Source organism: Lycium ferocissimum, chromosome 3 (genome assembly GCF_029784015.1).
Source record: "Lycium ferocissimum isolate CSIRO_LF1 chromosome 3, AGI_CSIRO_Lferr_CH_V1, whole genome shotgun sequence".
NCBI lineage: Eukaryota > Viridiplantae > Streptophyta > Magnoliopsida > Solanales > Solanaceae > Lycium > Lycium ferocissimum.
The window spans coordinates 53964328-53985033 of NC_081344.1; positions in this window are offsets into that span (position 1 = coordinate 53964328).

The following is a 20706-nucleotide window of genomic DNA, read 5'->3' on the forward strand; positions in this document are numbered from 1 at the left end:
TAAAGGACGTGGTGAATCTTGATGTCCCCATTAACTTGTGGGTCCGGAAAACCGTTAGTCATAAAAAACAGAGGTGTGAAAAGACGGAAAAGAAGGCATCGGAATTTGATCTAACCCTTATAAGTATTCCGATTGGATACAAGACTGTAACTAGCAAGAAGATAGACAAGTCAGACCATACGATGACGGAACCCCGACCCTAAGAAGATCGTGAAGGGCGGCAGATAATTATCGAAGACGACGGTTACTCGAAGGCTATGGGCGTATAAGGACCTCCTTAATAAGGGGGGAAGAACATACTAGACTTGAAAGGAACTATGACGTTTCAAGCTCCTGAAAAATTTATTAGCTCGGGGCCAGAGTTCGAGGCGTATTGGCATATCGGGAAGGTAACAGAAAGAAGTAGAAACGAATTGACAATAAGTGTACCATGAGGCAGACATAGGGAGAAAGTATGGAAGATAACTCAAGAGAGCACTTTACGCCAAGATGAACTACGATATTTTTAGACCATGATTTGAATCCTTCGTATCGGGCAAAAAAAAAAAAATTACGCCGTACCTAAGTATGCAGTGACATGCCTTAAAGGGTAATGAAAAGAGTAAGAAAGGTCTCTAAGCTAAATTTACAAAGGGTGTTAGAGAGGATGACGAACCCAAAGAACACTTGGGCTGACAATGACAATTGTAATAAAAGGAACAACGATTGCTAGTTTGAAAATTTTTGAAGGAAAGAAAGAGCACTGCTCCTATGAATGGAAATAAAAGAGTTCGCCGGATATTAGAAAATAGTTCATGGACCACTAATTATACTGAACATAAGAGCATATGCTATGGAATTATATGAACCGTCAACGTGAAGCTATGCCCAACTACAATTGTACGAAGGCTACACCGGAAAGACAACAAGGAATAACGACTGACGAAACAATCGCCGATATAAGGAAATCGAAGATAAGTATACTTGCGTTGCAAGAGAGTCATAATAGAAGAGTTGCCGTAGTCCTATGCTTCTGGGATTGTATTGATAGATGTGAGGGAAGGAAGTAAAGAAAAAATTGTAGCAGGAGCTCAAAGATCTTGCGAGCTATAGAATTAGTTGAACTCGGATTATAAGTTTGCCATAAGTGTAACTGGATTGCGAAGGATAATAAATGGCGAAGAAACATTACGTATATACGTATTTCGGATAATGATATAACTGGCCTTAGAAAGGAACATAACCATTAGGTTCACTAGCGACACAGTTATGCTGGGTAAACATTTGGAATGTAAGGGTAAAAGAGATGGCGACAAGGATGTAAGGATTAGAGAGCCTGACTAATGGACAAAAAAAAAAGAATACTTACAGGACGATGAATAGTTATGACACGGCAAGTCAAGTCTACCATAATGGAGAAAGAACAAGAGCGAGATGCTAGTTAATTTCCGATCATGTACATGAGGACAAAGAAGTGAAAGAAGATGATTGAATGTAATAAAAGAGTTAAGAAAGAATGAGTCCAATGAAAGAGTTAAGAGCGCAGGAAGAAACTGACCAATGTATAGTATAAAGATACGGCAATCGGATTCTAAGAGAAAGGCAACAAACCAATGGAGATGTTGTGGGTTGTAAACTACAACATTCGAGGACGAATGTTTTTAAGGGGGGAAGAATGTTACAACCCGTATCTTCGAAGAAGCACTTATCAAATTTGAAACATAAGTACGTTGAGTTATGGTTAAGCAAAACCACTTTGGAATATAAGGAGCAAGAATTATTGAATACATTTAATGAGTAAAGGATGTATATAAGGTATACCAAAAGGTTTTATAAGGAAATGAGTGGAAGAAGTGGAGTAGTACGACTTTGGAGAAAGGATGGTAATGTTTTGTGTGAAAATTTTGGTCCAACTTGGGGGACGAATATCTCTTAGCATATGAAGTGTTTTGAAGTGAAACAAAAGCCTAAAATGAAGTTCGTCGAGTTTAGTTTTCAACGCAATAAACCGCTCATCGATAGGATATCGGAGTAGAGAATTATAGACGTTACAAGTTCAGCTGACAGAGCAGAAACGCATGATACAAGATCTTGCTACGATCGACTTGCTCAGTGATGCTACGGTAAAATGCTACGGTGAACCCGACCCGAATTTGACCCCTATATAAAGGGTAATAACCCCTTTTTTCATCAGATTTTCCTGGAAAATTCCAGAAATTGAAGAGAGAGAGAGAGAGAGAGAGAGAGGGAAACAAAAAGTGAGCAATTTTTAAGTCGCGGAGTAGTGGTTTATGTCCGGGTAGTGCATGGTTGTGATTCTAGTATTGTTTTGCGGTGGATTTTAGCGTGGATATTGCTGTCTTAACAAGAAAAAAGGTATGAATCTTTCTCTTTTGGTATTATTTCAGGCTTATTTACAGAGACAAAATCGTTGAATAATTGTGTAGTAAGTTGGTTAGTTATGGAAGTTGGAAAACAGCGTGTGGGCTGTTTTATGGTACATATTGGTGTTGGAAATGATGTTATTAATGTTGGTATTGTTGTTGTGGTTGGTTCTTTGAATTGAGATTTCGGGCTAGGCATATAAACAAAAATCTTTAGATTTTCGACGAGATATAAAATAGTTTGACTTGAAAGCTTAGCACAAAATACTATGATGAGTCTAACGATTGTGTGAATCCTTTTAAATGTAGACTTACTAGCTCGGACGAATAGGTGTAGATAATTGGAGAGTGGGCATGTATGTTAAGGCTCGTCCCTTTCTTTCAAAGGCATGATTCCTATGTTATGACTTCATAAATGTTTCCATATCTTCCTTGTTATCAAAAGTTAAAAGTCTATGATTCCCTTCCTGATAACCCGTAAATGTTTTCCAAAATGTCCGTATTTTTCCAAAACAAAAGTTTATGATTTTGTAAGCTTTTATGACTACAGCGACGGACATGTTTTTGTAATGACAACGATGATGTCAAAGATGAGAATATGTCTATGGTGGTTATGATGAGAATGGTTTCATGTTTAAAAGTCTCAAATTGTGGATTCAATATGAATATGAGAATATTGAGCTATTCTTAATCCTCAATTTTATTCCTTGATAATGAGTTTATTTTCTAAAGATTTCAAAGTATATGAATTGACGCCTTATGATATTTATGATCTTATTCTATATTTTCTCTTGATGTTATTCTTCATTGATAGTCTCACCTTAAAATAATTGTTCCTTCAAGGTGAGATAGAGCGATGATTATTCCATAATATAATTGGAGGTTACCGACCTTACGTCACTCCGATAGAGTTATAGCTTTTCTTGGGCTCTCATGCATGCTGCTTATATGATATATGAATATGATATATGTATATGTATATGGGGAATATGGGAAAAGGGCGAGGTGCTATAGACGCATGGCCACCTGATTAGTTGGTATATTATGATATCGTCTCGGACGCGGGATATATGGATAAATGGATCGGGCTGAACGTCCCACAAAGAATATAATATATATATATATAAATGGATCGGGCTGCACGTTCCGCATATATGTATATATGGATCGGGCTGCACGTTCCGCAGCACTAAGCATGCATGGTACCCGCCTAAAAGGCACTCAGATGTACAGGTTACTCTTTTATCTCATGATATGCTCTATATTTCGATCCTGTTATTATTCATGCTTTGTATCCTTTGCTATGTTATTATTTATGCCTTACATACTCAGTACGTACCTCGTACTGAAGTCCCTTCCACCCAGGTTCCTCTTTTATCTCATGATATGCTCTATATTTCCATCCTGTTATTATTCGTGCTTTGTATCCTTTGCTATGTTATTATTCATGACTTACATACTCAGTACGTACCTCGTACTGATGTCCCTTCTCGTGGACGCTGGCATGCCGCGGGATCGAGGTAGCCGATCGGACGATCCACCGCAGTAGGGCCTCCCTCGGCGGCGGTCGGTACGCTCCCATTGATCGGAGCTAGCCCCCTTGGTCTGCTATTCTGTTATGTACATATATGGGTACAGCAGGGCCTTGTCCTGTCCTTTCTACAGTTTATACTCCATAGAGGTCTGTAGACAGTGATATGTAGTCGTGATGTTATACAACCTCGTCGGCGTTTATTTTGTTGTACAGTATATATGTGGCGGCCAAATCGGCTCGCGCTGTTACTCTCAGTGTTTATGTTTATATGTATGTGTTGGCCGTGAGTTCTCGGTGCAGTGTCTCTTATGTTGATTGTTCGGGAGACAGTACAGCTCAGTTACAGATTATGTATGGGCCCAGGATAGTCAGTGAGCAGTAAATGCAAGCATAGGAGTGCTTGGCCAGTAGTGGTCGGGCACTTGTTATGGCCCATCAGTTTGGGTCGTGACAACGTTCCACACAGACTAACATTTTTGGATCGGGCTATACGTTCCATAACACTAACAGTTATACTATGATAGATGTATATGATTTTTGAAAGAAGGCATGCATATCATCTGCCCTCAGAAGCACTTTCAGTTATACAGAGTTAGACAGACACTTCCAGATATACAGTCACATAGATACTTTCAGATATACAGATTAACTCTTATGTCTCAGGTTCCTTCCATGATTCTTACGTAGATGTTGTTTTCATACCTTATATACTCGGTACATTATTCGTACTGACTCCCTATTTTTTTTGGTGGGGGGGGGGGGGGCGCATTTCATGCCCACAAGTTCGACATATAGGCTGGTGATCCATCTATTAGGATGTCAACTCAGCGGATGAGGTTAATGCACTCCATTTGTTCCGCAGATGCCAGGAGTCAGCATGGTCTTATGTGTATATATATATATATATATATGTATGTATGTACATGTGTATGGGTATGGCGGAGCCCTGTCCTGGCCACGTTGTGTTATGTTTTCCAGTAGAGGCTTATAGACAGTAGTTATGTATTGTCAGATACTGTCCAGACTTATGGTTTTACATGTTGTCACAGGTGGTTATGATAGCCTTATCGGCTTATGCAATATGTTCAGTATATTCATACAGATGAGTCTTTCAGATTAGTTGATACACACATGTTCCTTATGATTTATCGAGAGTCATATGATGGCCCTATCAGCTCACTTATGTCTATGTTGATCTTACAGATGTAGGTCAGGTGGTGCTTGACTAGTATGGTCAGGTGCCTATCATGGTCCTCCAGTTTGGGTCGTGACAAAAATGATATCAGAGCAGTTCTGTCCTAGGGTTGTCTACAAGCCGTGTCTAGTAGAGTCCTATTTATGGGTGTGTTGGGCGGCACACTTATAAACATGAGGCTACAGGGCATTTAGGACGGTTACCTTGCTTTCTATCCTAGATCGTGCGATAGAGCTACGTCACAGGATATAATATTTCCAACCCTAACCTTGACTATTTTTGTAGCGGTGAGATAGCTTCTATGGGAGAGAAGGCCGATGGTCCAGGGGCTTCCAGAGTTAGCCATTTTTATGATACAAACCCATCGAAAAATGTGCCCTCTATCGAGACAGATCCATCGGAAGTCATGTCCTCCATAGATACAGATTCGTCAGAGATCTAGGAGGAACCTACTGGGAAGGTAAGGGATAGATAAGTATTGGGAGATGACCATTTACGTAATCCCAGAGTGATGGTATCCGCAGAACGAGAGTCAAATGAGAACAATGATAAGTCTGGGAGAGTCAGTATAATTGGTACATTTGTAGACGGTGTGGGTGTCATAGAACAATCTGTGGAAGAGCAACCAGATGAAGAACTCCCCCAACTACCTTTGGACCGAATTGTACCGGATCAGAGTTCTCGAGTGGGGCCAACGTAAGGGTTTCTGTTGTTGGGACTTCAGGACGTCAGTGCTTATATAAGGAAGCAAAGTTTATGGTTCAGTTATTTTGGAATGTTACCGGTAAGTTATGTAATATGAGTATTAATTGTAGTACGAAATCTGGATTCACTTATAAGGTGTTAAAGAAGGGGAAAATTAGGGGAAGATATGATTTACGAGTACGTAAAACTCCATGAAGGGAGTTGATTGATGAAATGTTTAGCGGGAAAAAGACGGAATTCTAGAAAAAGAGTGTTCAGATACAAATTATGAGACGAGTTTTATCACTTCACATTCTTTTATAGTAATCAGCCATGTATGGTTGAGTTGTATATCATATGTGGTTCTATATATGACCTTCTAAGGCATGAGATGTATTTTCTGGGCTGTGTGCAAGTTTGGGATTGTTATATTTATAGAGGAAACTCTGCCAAAATTTCCCGGGAATCCAAGAGAAATTGTGGAAACCTTTAAGTAGGATTATGACGAGAAGAAAGAAAGGGCCTAGTAGCGAGTGATTAGAGATGAAGTTAGTAGTCAATTGCGGGATAAATGTAGCAAGCATGTATTAAGCTGGAAGGAACGATAATTAGGTCAGGATAGGATAAGAACCATACAAAGGGAAAACGATGTGCTTGGGATAGAAAGAGGTTTTATGTACCAAGGAAAATTAAAGAAATAAGCATTCCAGAAGAAGTTCACAAGTCAGAAGGATTTGACTAGCCCTTTTATGTTTTTGGAAGATTGAGTTATGAAATGAACTTGATATATATGTATAGGCCTATGCATGTAATATCGATTCATATTATTAAGTTAGATTTCACCCGATGATTATAGCGAAAAACTTTTAAGTCATTATGGGCCAGCCCATAATAGATCGAAAGAAATATGTTTACTAAAGCTCCTTGCCTGGTAATTGGTTGATCTTATGACTGCCGTTGCGTTCTGTGTTACAGTTTAGGTTATTTATCCTGGAACTTGCCCAAATGGTTACACGATAGGAGTTTGTTATTACTGATATGAAGGAAAGTGAGAGGAGCAGAAAGGAAGAGATTCAGACTATGATAATGAAAAATGAGGTAAGGTTGATCAACGAAACAAAAGAATGATAAGTGACGAATGTCCAAAAGATGTGTGATGTGTGTGATAAGAAAAAGAAAAACATGTTAGAGGTAGAAAAGGAAAGGTAGAAGTGAGGCAAATAAAAGGAATGCCTACTAGGGCAGTAACCCAAATGAATAGCGTACAAGAGAGAATCAAACTTTGTGGATATCCCAGCACTAAGCAAGAATGCTAATAGATGTTATGAAATGATTGGGGTTTCGGATCGTATTATAAGTAATGTGTGACTAATTAGATTATGACGAGAGCTATGGGATTATTTGTTGAGTAAAGTATCTTATGCATAAAGAGTGACTTTATGCACAACATCTCTCCAAAGGATTCCAAGAGGACCACATGTTACCCTATTACTAATATATATTGAGATAGTGGAAGACCATGCTCTTATGACAATGTGAACTGATCGGAGAAGAGTATGGAGCCTTAAGTTACAGTCTTACTAAAGGGAAGTCAATGGTATTCTAGAATATGCTTATGACTATTGTACCATGAACGAAATCATTTGAGCAAAGGATGAGAAGAGAGACAAAAAAAGAAACAAGATATGATTGTGAAGGAACGGTGGACTGACTTTATATGTATGTCAAGCCAGCAACAAATGGAATCGCATCCCCGGTGAATTATGTGACAGTGTCCCAAGGAAAGATTATTGAGAAAAGTTAAGTCAAGAGATGGAAAGTTTGTGGATGATGCGGTACAGGGAATATAGATTAGTCACGAGCTATATCGTTGTACATGACTAATACGTAAGACGATCTGTGGGTCTTAATGTGTTACACCCCGAAAAAAAAAAATCGTGTTACCGAGACTGCAGACGACTTAGTATGGGCTTAGGGGAGAGTAAAGATATACAAGGATTTGGGATGAAGATTCTGTTATATATGTATAAGAATAACATATAGTTGACAGTGAAGGCCATATGGTGTAAGTTGGTTAATACGTTACTTGACAAATAGCCCTTGTAACCGTAAGTTAAGGTGGGGCCCACATGTCGGGATTTTATAAAGGGCATATGACAAGTTATATGGATAGTACATAGGAAGTTTAGCAAGTCATAAGAGGGACACTTAAGCAAAATATGAGCATAAGCACTCCAAAAGGATGATTTAAGGATACGTTTTCGGGTGATCTAGTTTTACGAGGCCAACACACTATTATTCGTTGAGAATTTGGGAAAACACAAAACATCAAAGTTGTAGATAATTGAAATAGATTTCCAAACATAGGTCGTGGGCCTTCTCGTGACATAGGGATAAAAAGTTATGGACGTTTTAAGGAGGAAAGGACAAACTGGCAGTGGGCTCGGCCCAACCCAACTCCAAGTCGGGTCAGGCCCACTTCCTTGGCTATTTAAGGAAAATTTTCACCCATTATCTTCCTCATTTCATGCCAAAAGTTCTATAATATTTTAAGAGAGAGTGAGGAGAGTTAGAGAGATAAATCAAGCGTTCGATCAAGTTCGAGGCCCCGAACCCCGAGGCTCGTGAATGATAAAGTGTAATACAAGTAGTCATCATCGTTTCAAGCTAAATATTGAGCTTGGGGGATGATATTTTCGTGGTTGAGCTGCTGCTAAGGTATGTATTATTTTCTCATCTTTGTTATTGAGATGACTACGTGGAGATTTAACGGATTAAAGTGTTAGAAATATAGTTATAATTATCGTATACTGAATATTAAGGCGTTGTGGTTTAGGGGTTGTTTTGGATAGAATCGTAAGATGAGTTTAGTCATATTATTGTTGTAAATTGTTAGATTTGTTGTTGTTGTTGGTTATTAGCTTAATTTGGAAATGTTGGGTTGGTAGGATTATAGAGGAGATGCTGTCCAAATCCCGTTAGGCGACAGAATAAATGATTAGTTAGAATAATCTTGTTGGCCTAGTCTTAATCCCTATATTGTTGATGGTATTTTAGTTGATTAAGCTTGGGAAGGGACTCGAAGATTAGCTGGAGGCGTAAATAAGGTATGTAAGGCTAACCCTTCTTTCATACTTTGGCATGATCCCTTTTATATGACTCCTAAAGAACGTAAAACATAAGTACTCTATTCTTAGTTGGATTTGGAGTCGATATCCAATGTCTTGTTTCGTTCATGCTATACACTTGTTGATAATTCAAAGGAAGCTTCTGCGATACATTATACTTACATGTTCACTATAAAGCAAATGGTAAATGAAGGAAACTCTAAAACTTGTCCTCAAAATATCTCCAAAGGGAGTTGTAATAGAAACCACTCTGAAAGGGGTGCAACGTTTGGTAACTTCATTACATATTCATACTGTATATCATATGTATTGTTATTATTCCACCTGATCAGCTGGATTATGATATTCTTAAGCCGAAAGTGGCTGTCCGAAGGGGCCACCCTAGCTAAGCCGGAAGCAGCTCCCCGAAGGGGCAATAATGACTACACCGGAAGTGGCCGTCTGAAGGGACTATTGTGTTATTAGCCGGAAGCGGCTGCGAATAGGATATTCTATATCTATATTGTGTATGCTAGAATTTGTGTAAGGGACCATATGACATGGTTCAAAGTGTTGTTCCAGGTTACTCCCAGGTTGCTTTCTAAACTTGCTTACTGTTACGTTTTTCCTTGTTTTATGATTCAGTATTGCCTTACATATTCAGTACATATTCCGTACTCACCACCTTTCTTCGAGGGCTGCGTTTCATGCCCGCAGGTTCAGGGATGCGGTTAGACGATCCAGCCACCTAGGAGGAGTCAGCATTGGGAGTCAGATAGCTCCACTTGCTTCAGAGACTGTTCTTGTTTTGGTATAATTTTGTTCGTATACATTATGGGTACGACGGGGCCCTGTCTCGTCACTTATGCACGGTCATACTCTTCTAGTAGTCTGCGGACAGCGTGGGTGTCATGGGTACTGTTTGGCCTTGCCGGCCATTGTTTTGTTGTACAGAAGTATCGGCAGCCTCGTTGGCTTGCCTTGTGATATGTTACATATATATAAGTATGTTTTGAGATGTTTTGAGTTACAGATGGACTTTGGCATTCTATTTACAGCTTTCAAACTTAGTTAAATAGACCTATTGAATGCCATGTTTGAGTACGGAGTAACATAAGTTGGGTTATCGGGCGAGGTTAAGCTCGGTCACTCGTCATGGCCCTAGGTTAGGTCGTGACAAAAGTGGTATCGAGCGGTCGGTCCTCGGCATGTCCGCAGACGGTGTCTAGTAGAGTCTTTTTTATCGGTGTGTTGTGCACCACATCTATAAACAGGAGGCTACGAGTCATTAATAGGGTGTCATTCCTTCTTTTATGTTAGAGATCGTGCGAATAGAGCTGTGTCATAAGTGAAGTCCTTAATATAATAATCTTGTATGATTTCAGCGATGACTAGGAAGAGTAAAGCAACAGCAGCCCAGAAGGGCAAATCAGTTGAGGGTGAGGCAGTTAGCCAAGCCCCGGTGTCCACCGAGCTCGACCATACTTTGGGATACATTCGGTCCCGAGTTCTCCTACTTCCTTCCCCGCCTCCCGAGGGGCCTCACAGGCACCGATCCCGGCCCCCAAAGGTACGCACACACTGCCGGTCCCTCGGCACCGATGCTCGGGGTCGGGGAGATGAGAGATGCTATCCCGTTTGTTGACTCGGATACTTACTACCCAGTACAGACGACGACGGTGATAGGGGTCGCGAGTATCCGAGATAGAGGCTGGGAGTGCCAGGGCCCGATATTTTCTTACATTAGATTCCCCAAAGATCAAGGGCACAGACCCTAATGCTGATCCTCACGAGTTTATAGATACTATGCAGCGTACTTTAGATATGATGAAAGCGTCGGCTACGGGAGGCTCTGTTGAGTTAGGCGCTATAGATTACGGGGTATAGCGATTAATTGGTTTCGGTCGTGGAGATTATCGAGGGGTAGGGATGCTCTTCCGCCGACTTGCGGTAATTCTCGGATGCGTTCTTGCGCCATTATATGCCACCCGAGTTGAGGCGGGCAAGGGTTGATAGGTTCCTTGCTTTGCGGCGAGGGTAGTATGTACGGTAGAGAGTATAGTGTGGAGTTTGATTCTTTAGCCAAATATGCCTCTTCTATTGTACAGGAAATGGAAGATAGAGTTTACCGATACGTGATGGGATTAGAGCCAGGGTTGCACGAGGCTTGTATGGCAGTAGCGATGCAGCCAGGTATGGATATAGCTCATATTCAGGCATATGCCCAGGGGTCAGAGGATCGTAGGCGCCAGCGAGAGCCTATCTCGGAGCAGAGTAGTAGTCGGCCCCGAGGGCTAGGGTCGGAGGGTCGGTATGGGGTTCCACTGGGCCGAGAAAGGCACCCCGAGTATAGTGCACCTCTGCCCCGCTTTCGAGGATCTCGGCGGGTAGGGAGACTTCCCAAGCGGAGACGGTTCTTATGCATCGGGTTCTCGGCGGCCCGGGTGGGGTCGGGCGAGAGGTGATGCCCCTCGATGTGCGACTTATGGGAAACGTCGTAGGACGGTGTCGTCGGGGTGTATGCTATACTTGTGGTGATCCGGGGCACTATGCTAGAGATTGCCCACAAAGAGTGGTTAGTATTGTTCATGAGAATTCGGTAGCAGCATCGTCACCCTCAGTGAGAGCCCCAGAGATAGGACCCCAGACTTCTTCCGGCCGAGGTAGGGGCAGAGGTGGAGCATCTAGCTCCAGTACTGGGCCGCATCGTATCTATGCTCTAGGTGGGAGACCGGGTCCAGAGACACCGCAGGATGCACCATCAGGTATACCCTTCTTCAGATTATTTATTGATGGATTTAAGCTATATACGAACTATCCCTTACCACTATGACATGATGTATTACAACATAAGTTAGAATACAAGCATAGGATTTAATGGGGTAAATCGAGACAAAAGACTTAGTGAAAAACTTAGTTGAAACCTTAAGGGGGGAAGTGCCCATAGCATAGCAAGACCATATCTATAAATCGGAAGTAGGGTAAACGAATAGAAGACTACCCTTGATATGTAACCTTTTAGTTATTATAACATGATATTGGCGGTATCGATTAATTTGACCTTAAATAGTACCGTCATGCTTTACTCTATTGTTTAACTATCCATAAAACTTCTATAAGTTACATATTTCCAACATTCGAGGACGAATGTTCCTAAGGGGGAAAGGATGTTACACCCCGAAAAAAAAAAATTTCGTGTTACCGAGAATGCAGACGACTTAGTATGGGCTTAGGCGAGAGTACAGATATACAAGGATTTGGGATGAAGATTCTGTTATATATGTATAAGAATAACATATAGATGACAGTGAAGGCCATATGGTGTAAGTTGATTAATACGTTACTTGAAAAATAGCCCTCGTAACGGGGCCCACATGTCGAGATTTTATAAAGGGCATATGACAAGTTATATGAATAGTACATAGGAAGTTTAGCAAGTCTTAAGAGGGACACTTAAGCCAAATATGAGCATAAGCACTCCAAAAGGATGATTTAAGGATACGTTTTCGGGTAATCTAGCTTTACGAGGCCAACACACCATTATACGTTGAGAATTTGGGAAAACACAAAAAAGGAAAGTTGTAGATAATTGACATAACTTTCCAACCATAGATCGTGGGCCTTCATGAGACATAGGGATAAAAATTTATGGACGTTTTAAGGAGGAAAGGTCAAATTGGCAGTGGGCTCGGCCCAACCCGACTCCAAGTCGGGTCAGGCCCACTTCCTTGGCTATTTAAGGAAAATTTTCACCCATTATCTTCCTCATTTCATGCCAAAAGATCTAGAATATTTTAGAGAGAGAGTGAGGAGAGTTAGAGAGATAAAGCAAGGGTTCGATCAAGTTCGAGGCCCCGAATCCTGAGGCTCGTGAAGGATAAAGTGTAATACGAGTTGTCGTCATCGTTTCAAGCTAAATATTGAGCTTGGGGGATGATATTTTCGTGGTTGAGCTGCTGCTAAGGTATGTATTATTTTCTCATCTTTGTTATTGATATGATTACGTGTAGATTTAATGGATTAAAGTGTTAGAAATATAGTTATAATTATCGTATACTGAATATTAACGCGTAGTGGTTTAGGGGCTGTTTTGGATAGAATGGTAAGAAGATTTTAGTCATATTATTGTTGTAAATTGTTAGATTTGTTGTTGTTGTTAGTTATTAGCTTAATTTGGAAATGTTGGGTTGGTAGGATTATAGAGGAGATGCTGTCCAAATCCCGTTAGGCGGAGAATAAATGATTAGTTAGAATAATCTTGCTGGCCTAGTCTTAATCCCTATATTGTTGATGGTATTTTAGTTGACTAAGCTCGGGAAGGGACTCAAAGATTAGCTTGAGGCGTAAATAAGGTATGGAAGCCTAACCCTTCTTTCATACTTTGGCATGATCCCTTTTATATGACTCCTAAAGAATGTAAAACATAAGTACTCTATTCTTAGTTGGATTTGGAGTCGATATCCAATGTCTTGTTTCGCTCATGCTATACTCTTGTTGATAATTCGAAGGAAGCTTCTGCGATACATTATACTTACATGTTCACTACAAAGCAAATGGTAAATGAAGGAAACTCTAAAACTTGTTCTCAAAATCTCTCCAAGGGAGTTGTAATAGAAACCACTCTGAAAGGGGTGCAACGTTTTGTAACTTCATTACATATTCATACTGTATATCATATGTATTGTTATTGTTCCACCTGATCAGCTGGATTATGATATTCTTAAGCCGGAAGCGGCTGCCCGAAAGGGCCACCCTAGCTAAGCCGGAAGAGCTGCCCGAAGGGGCCATCATGACTACACCGGAAGCGGCCGTCCAAAGGGACTATTGTGTTATTAGCCGGAAGCGGCTACGAATAGGATATTCTATATTTATGTTGTGTATGCTAGAATTTGTGTAAGGGACCATATGACATGGTTCAAAGTGTTGTTCCAGGTTACTCCCAGTTTGCTTTCTAAACTTGCTTATCGTTACGCTTTTCCTTGTTTTATGATTCGGTATTGCCTTACATATTCGGTACATATTCCGTACTTGACCCCGCTTTTTTTTTTTTTTTTAGGCTGCGTTTCATGCCGCCGTTCGGGGATGCGGTTAGACGATCCAGCCACTTAGGAGGAATCAGCATTGAGAGTCAGATAGCTCCACTTGCTTCGGAGACTGTTCCTGTTTTGGTATAATTTTGTTCGTATACATTATGGGTACGACGGGGCCCTGTCCCGTCACTTATGCACGGTCATACTCTTCTAGTAGTCTACGGACAGCGTGGGTGTCATGGGTACTGTTTGGCCTTGCCGGCCATTGTTTTGTTGTACGAAGTATCGGCGACCTCGTTGGCTTGCCTTGTGATATGTTACATATATATAAGTATGTTTTGAGATGTTTTGAGTTACAGATGGGCTTTGGCATTCTATTTACAGCTTTCAAACTTAGTTAAATAGACCCTATTGAATGCCATGTTTGAGTACAGGTAACATAAGTTGGGTTATCGGGCAGGTTAAGCTAGGTCACTCGTCATGGCCCTAGGTTGGGTCGTGACATAATGGGATCGTGGAAAGGAGCATTAGGATAAAGGCAATTCCTTCATGGTTTAATGGTTGTAACAGTCAGACGACAATCAAATTGCAATCAAAGAATTAATCATCGACATTCCGAGGCAATGTGACATACGGAGAGTAAGGATGAGATAATACAAGATATGGACCGTAGAGCGGAAGAGGGGCGAAAAATCCAACATGCTAATTGTAAAGCAATGAGGTAGATTATGAGACAGAATTAAAGGATGTGCATATGAAAGAAAAGCGGTATTAACCTTAAGACGATGATAGGTGCGGTACAAAGAAGATTACCTATATCGGTGCTGATTCAATAGGTGGATAAAAAGAGTTACTAAAAAGGGGACTCTTACAAAGGCCTATTGCGGGACATAATTAATATAGAATTTAAAACCCCTTGAGATGACAAATCATGTGAGTATTATGGCTTCTGTTCAAGCGTAAGATAAATAAGAATAAGACGGTATCCCCATACAACAAAAGGTTCATATAAATGATTTCGTAATGAGGATATAGAGGCAATGATTATGAGATTAAGATTAGGGGAGAAGTAAATGATAAGGACAAAAGATATCTCGAATAGTTAAGTATGAACAAGGATTGATGAGTTCAGGTATCATGAAGGGCCATACCAGAAGAGCGACTAACATATACCTTTTGAAAGGCGCGAGGTGTCAAGGGAGTGGTTAATGAAGATAACTGACGTATTATAGACCTCAACAAATTCAGAACGAGGATCGATTTCAATAATGACTCACAAGAAATGTATAGTACTAGATGAGCTTGACGAAAAAGTACCAGAAGATATAGTGAGGCAGATAGTAAGGAAAAGAAGAGGTAAGTGTTGAATAAGTAACTCAGTAGAAGATGGAAAGTACACAGGACAGGCAAGGATATAAGCAAGATAAAGAAGTAGAGCTAGCGACAGGGAGTCATTATTTCAGACAAAGGATCCAGTTCACATGTAATTTACAGATCTTTCTAGAAAGAATTGGGGACTCAGTCTCAGAAGCCCTTATTATCCTCAATGTACGCTGCATTTGCCGAATAAACTCCTGTGGATCATCTGCGGGCTTTGACCCGAAAAACTCGACAGCACAACCCATGTGGGATCCCCGAAGTCCATGTACCTCACGATTCCGGCAACAACCTCGGGAATCGCTACCTCATGATTCCGGCAACAACCTCGGCAATCGTTACCATCACTCATCCTCTATTCCGGCATAAACATTGGACATCAATCCTCACGTCACTCTCATCCAATAAGCCCAGCTCATAACCATGTTTCCTTAAGTATCATTAATGTCACGACCCAACCCGCGGGTCGTGCGGGCACCTACCGTATTACTAACCTTAGTAGGCGAACCCTTATCGATAAACCCAGCACTTAAAAACTTGCGACAACCATTTTTTAAAAATTATAGGATTTAAAATAGACACTTCTTACAGACTTTTTTCAATACAATAAAATCTGAAATAAATCCCCGGGATCCAGTCTAGACAGGTACAAGATGTCACGACCCAACCCCGTAGGCCGTGACTAGTGCCCGAGCTGGGCACCCAAACACATTCATCAAACCCGAATCACATACAGATAGCTTATGCGCATACAAATATCGGACGGCTCGGAAATTATCACAAACTTGTCTCAAACACATCTCGAACACAAACATATATATATATCGAAGCGAAGGCTATCAAACGGCGCAACGACCCAAAACATATACAAATGCAAGCCGACAAGGGCACCATACGGCGAATGGGATCGCCCCGAATATATATCATACAAACACACACATGTACGGAATAGGCCTAACCCACATACATGTCCACGGACCTCTAAACGGACAAACGAGAATCATATGACGGGACGGGGCCCGCCGTACCCCCGAACAAACCAATACATATGCGGCGAACGAGTATATATACCAAAATGTGGCTCCGGAATAAGGGAGCACTCCAAACGACGAAAAGGGTGTCCTGGGCGGCGGATCACACAAATGTGCGTACCGTACTGCGGGCATGAAACACGGACCCCGAAAAAGGGGTCGTACGAAATATGTGCGAGTATGCAAAGCAGAAGATATAGTAACAAATCTGAGTCATAATCGAAACAGAAGTACAGAAAGTAAGTGCATATCCAAAATACCAAAATGTTTACTTTCAAAATACAAATCATGCATAGGGCACAGAAAATATGGTCGCCCGGTCGATGGCGCCATAACACAGTATAACACCAGAAAGTTTCAAATCTTCGTATCCCCGTCACACATCATAACACAACATAACGCCATACACAGCATAACACCAAATATAAGCGGAACCCGGCCCTCGAGCGAGGGGCTCGGTGAACCATAAACACGAAGATAACACCGGAGTATAACAAAGTGCGTACGACAACGAACCGGCCCGGGACTCGGCGAAAGATACAACGAGATGCACGAGCGAGTCGTGAGTAACCATATGTATAAAATCATTATCATAGACTCAAAAGATAAGTAAAATGACCATACTTGGAAATCGGAATAATAGCCAAACCAAATTCTTTCAAAAGTCATCAGGATTACAAAAAGAAGAGTCGCGGGACCCACGGACGGGTGTTGACCCGAGCCGGGCCCGCCTATGGAAAACATACTCATCATACGCCATACAATCTCCTACGAACATATCGAGGTAATCCGAGCCTTTCTGTGAAAGATACGGGCGTTCGTAGTTACGAAATTCTTTAAGAACAAAACTTTTTATGCAACATTTGAAAATCAAATATTCCAAAGACATAAGGGCCAATATTTCATCATATCAAGCATACGAATTCCAAGAAACAAATAAGAGTCATACTCATGCTCGGATTGCGGGAATAGAATTTCCTCGAGGCTCGTGTCATAGCCTATTTGTAACTAAGGCATGCCAAAAGAAGAAAGGATTGAGCTTTACATACCTCGAACGCTCTCAAAGCTACTCCAAACTCAAGCTAATCTCAACCTACGCCTCGGGATCCCCAAGGTCTACAAATACGTCATAATATGCCAAACATTAGCCATAGGCATTTAATTCCAAATTAGCACTTAATTCTACAGAAATTTGGGCAGCATTTCCCCTGTAAATAGACCAACCCCGAGAATTTAACTCGGTCAAATCAACAACAACAACACCAACAACCAACCTAGCAACATCAATAATCAATTCAAAACGCATTCTAGCATTAAATACGCTTTCTACATAATCCAACAACATTCATTATATTCAATTCAACGGCTTACCTTCAAGCCAACATCAACGCTCATACATTCAAATACTAACCCGAACCCATACCAACAACATTCAAGGACATTTTAAACAATTCATACAATATTTCAAACAATCCAACGATTGCTCCAATTTACCAAAATTATTGAAACCCGAGAACCTCAACTATAACACACTTCCGACTTCCGAATCATGATTTGCATCAACAATCCACACTATAACGATGTCATTCTCATAAATATACAAATTACATCAAATGCACAATAACCTTCAATTCAGCCCATACAATTACAACATCAATCTTGAGTCATTAAACTCTCATTTCCAACATAGAATTCATAACGACAACATTCAAAATTCCAAATAGAATTAATTCATTTTTGCCATATAATATGACCTATATTCGGCCAACACTACACCTATACATATGTTGATGATTCTTATTCTTTTCTTCACACTACACAACTAATAATGCTATATAAAATCAATTCATCATTTCAACACAACCCACACACTTACACGGCCAAACCTCATACATACGGCCTCAACTCCAACATACTATATTTCATGATTTTCATCCATTTTGGCATACTACAACATGCATACACCATTCATAACACATAAATCAAGATTAAATCTTACCTTTCTTCTTCAACTTTACAACTTGGCTAGGGTTTGCAAGAATGAAAACGGATGGTTTGATGACCCAAACAACACTTCCACGCTACTTAGGGACCTCCAATTAGTGGATTTGCATCAAAGAAATATTTTTGGGATGGCTAATTTTTGGACTTGAAAAATAAGGTTCTTGGCCGAGAGCCTTGTTTTTGCTCTTCAACTTCTTGTTTTTTTTTTCTAAGTATAGAATGAGGATAGATGACTTAGAAGTCATCTTTTAAGCTTCCACAAGGGTTATACATGTATCCATGGCCCACACACATGTGTTGGACCAATTAAAATTGGCCACAAAATGTGTGGGAGTCACCTCCACACCACACGGCCAACATGGCTAAAATGTATGATTTGCAACTTTCAATTATTCCAATTTTGGTCCCAAATTTTCCTAAGTGTTCCATGCCAACAAATTCATGCATAACTTATGTCTTAAAATAAAATCGAAGGTCAAAAGTCCCGACTTTGCATCCCGGAATGGTTTTGTCCCTAACTTATCATAGTTAAATCGGATTGTCCCAATGTACAAAATACTGGATATAACATCCTCCCCCCCTTTAGAACATTCGGCCTCGAATGTTAAATTAACCTTACAGGATCTTACAAGCAATCGGGGGAGTTTCTTTTACAACTAACACAACAATTCGTTTATCAAACAACATAGTCAAGTAAAGGATTTAGATTACCTGTAGGCACTGGAAACAAGTGAGGATACTTCTTCTTCGTCTGCTCCTCAGCTTCCCAGGTCATTTCCTCCCGGTTATTGTTACGCCATAAAGACTTAACGAAGCCACATCTTTATTCCGCAACTTTCTTACCTCCGACGATCCAATATGGCTATAGGTCGCTCTTCGTAGGATAGCTCCTTCCGTGACTCGGATATCATCTACGTAAAATATTCGGAAGGGTCACCAATACATTTACGAAGCATAGAAATGTGAAATACCGGATGTCTCGCTCCCAAATCAACGAGATCTAACTCATAGGCAACCTTGCCTATTTTACGGATCCGATAAGGCCCAATATATCTCGGACTGAGCTTTCCTTTCTTGCCGAATCTCATAACACCTTTCATAGGTGACACTTTAAGGAATACCCAATCACCAATCTGAAACTCTAAATGTCGACGGCGATTATCTGCATATGATTTCTGTCGACTCTGGGCTGCTAACAACCGCTCCCGAATGAGTTTCACTTTATCAACTGCCTGCTGGATCATATCTGGGCCAATCAACTTAGTCTCGCCAACATCGAACCAACCAATCGGTGACCTGCATTTCCTGCCATACAAAGCCTCATATGGTGCCATCTGAATACTGGAGTGGTAGCTATTATTGTAAGCAAATTCAACAAGCGGCAAATGATCATCCCAGCTACCTCTGAAATCAATAACACAGGCTCGCAACATATCTTTCGGCCGTCTAAATAGTGCGCCGCCCGTCCGTCGACCGAGGATGGAATGCTGTACTAAGACTCACCTGTGTCCCCAATCCTTCCAGAAATGATCTCCAGAAATTAGCTGTAAACTGGGCACCTCTGTCGGAGATAATAGATATGAGAACTCCATGAAGCCTCACAATCTCCTTAATATATAACTCCGGCATAATCCTCGACCGAATACGTAGTCCGGATCGGGAGGAAATGGGCTGATTTTGTCGACTTATCAACAATAACCCATATGGAATCATACCTCCGTGGAGTGCGAGGTAAGCCTGTAATAAAGTTCATATTAATGATTTCCCACTTCCACGACGGTATCTCCATCTCCTTCAATAATCGGGCTTCTGATGCTCGATCTTAACCTGCTGGCAATTTGGGCACTGAGCGACGAACTCTGCTATATCTCTTTTCATACCATCCCACCAATATAAGCATCTGAGATCATGATACATATTCGTCGACCCTGTTTGAATAGAATAACGGGCATAATGTGCCTCACCCATAACCTGTTGCCGCAGCCCTGCAACATCAGGTACACATATTCTGCCCCTATGTAATAACACTCCATCGGATGTAATCTCGAACGGGTTCTTCTCCTTTTCAGGGGCTGCGTCTCTGTACTGTGCCAGAACAGGATCCTCATACTAACGCCGCTTAATCTCCTCTGTAATAGAGAATTCAAAGAATTCCTCGAACGTAAAACCCCAATATCTCCAGAAGGAATCAGCCAAGCGACTCCAAGACTAGCCAACTGATGGATCTCGCGAACCATTTCTTTCCTCTCTGATGGCATGTCCGCTAGACTGCCCATAGACTTACGGCTGAGTGCATCTGCCACAACATTAGCTTTCCCAGGATAGTATAGAATATCAACATCATAATCTTTCAGCAGCTCTAACCACCTCCTCTGCCGCAA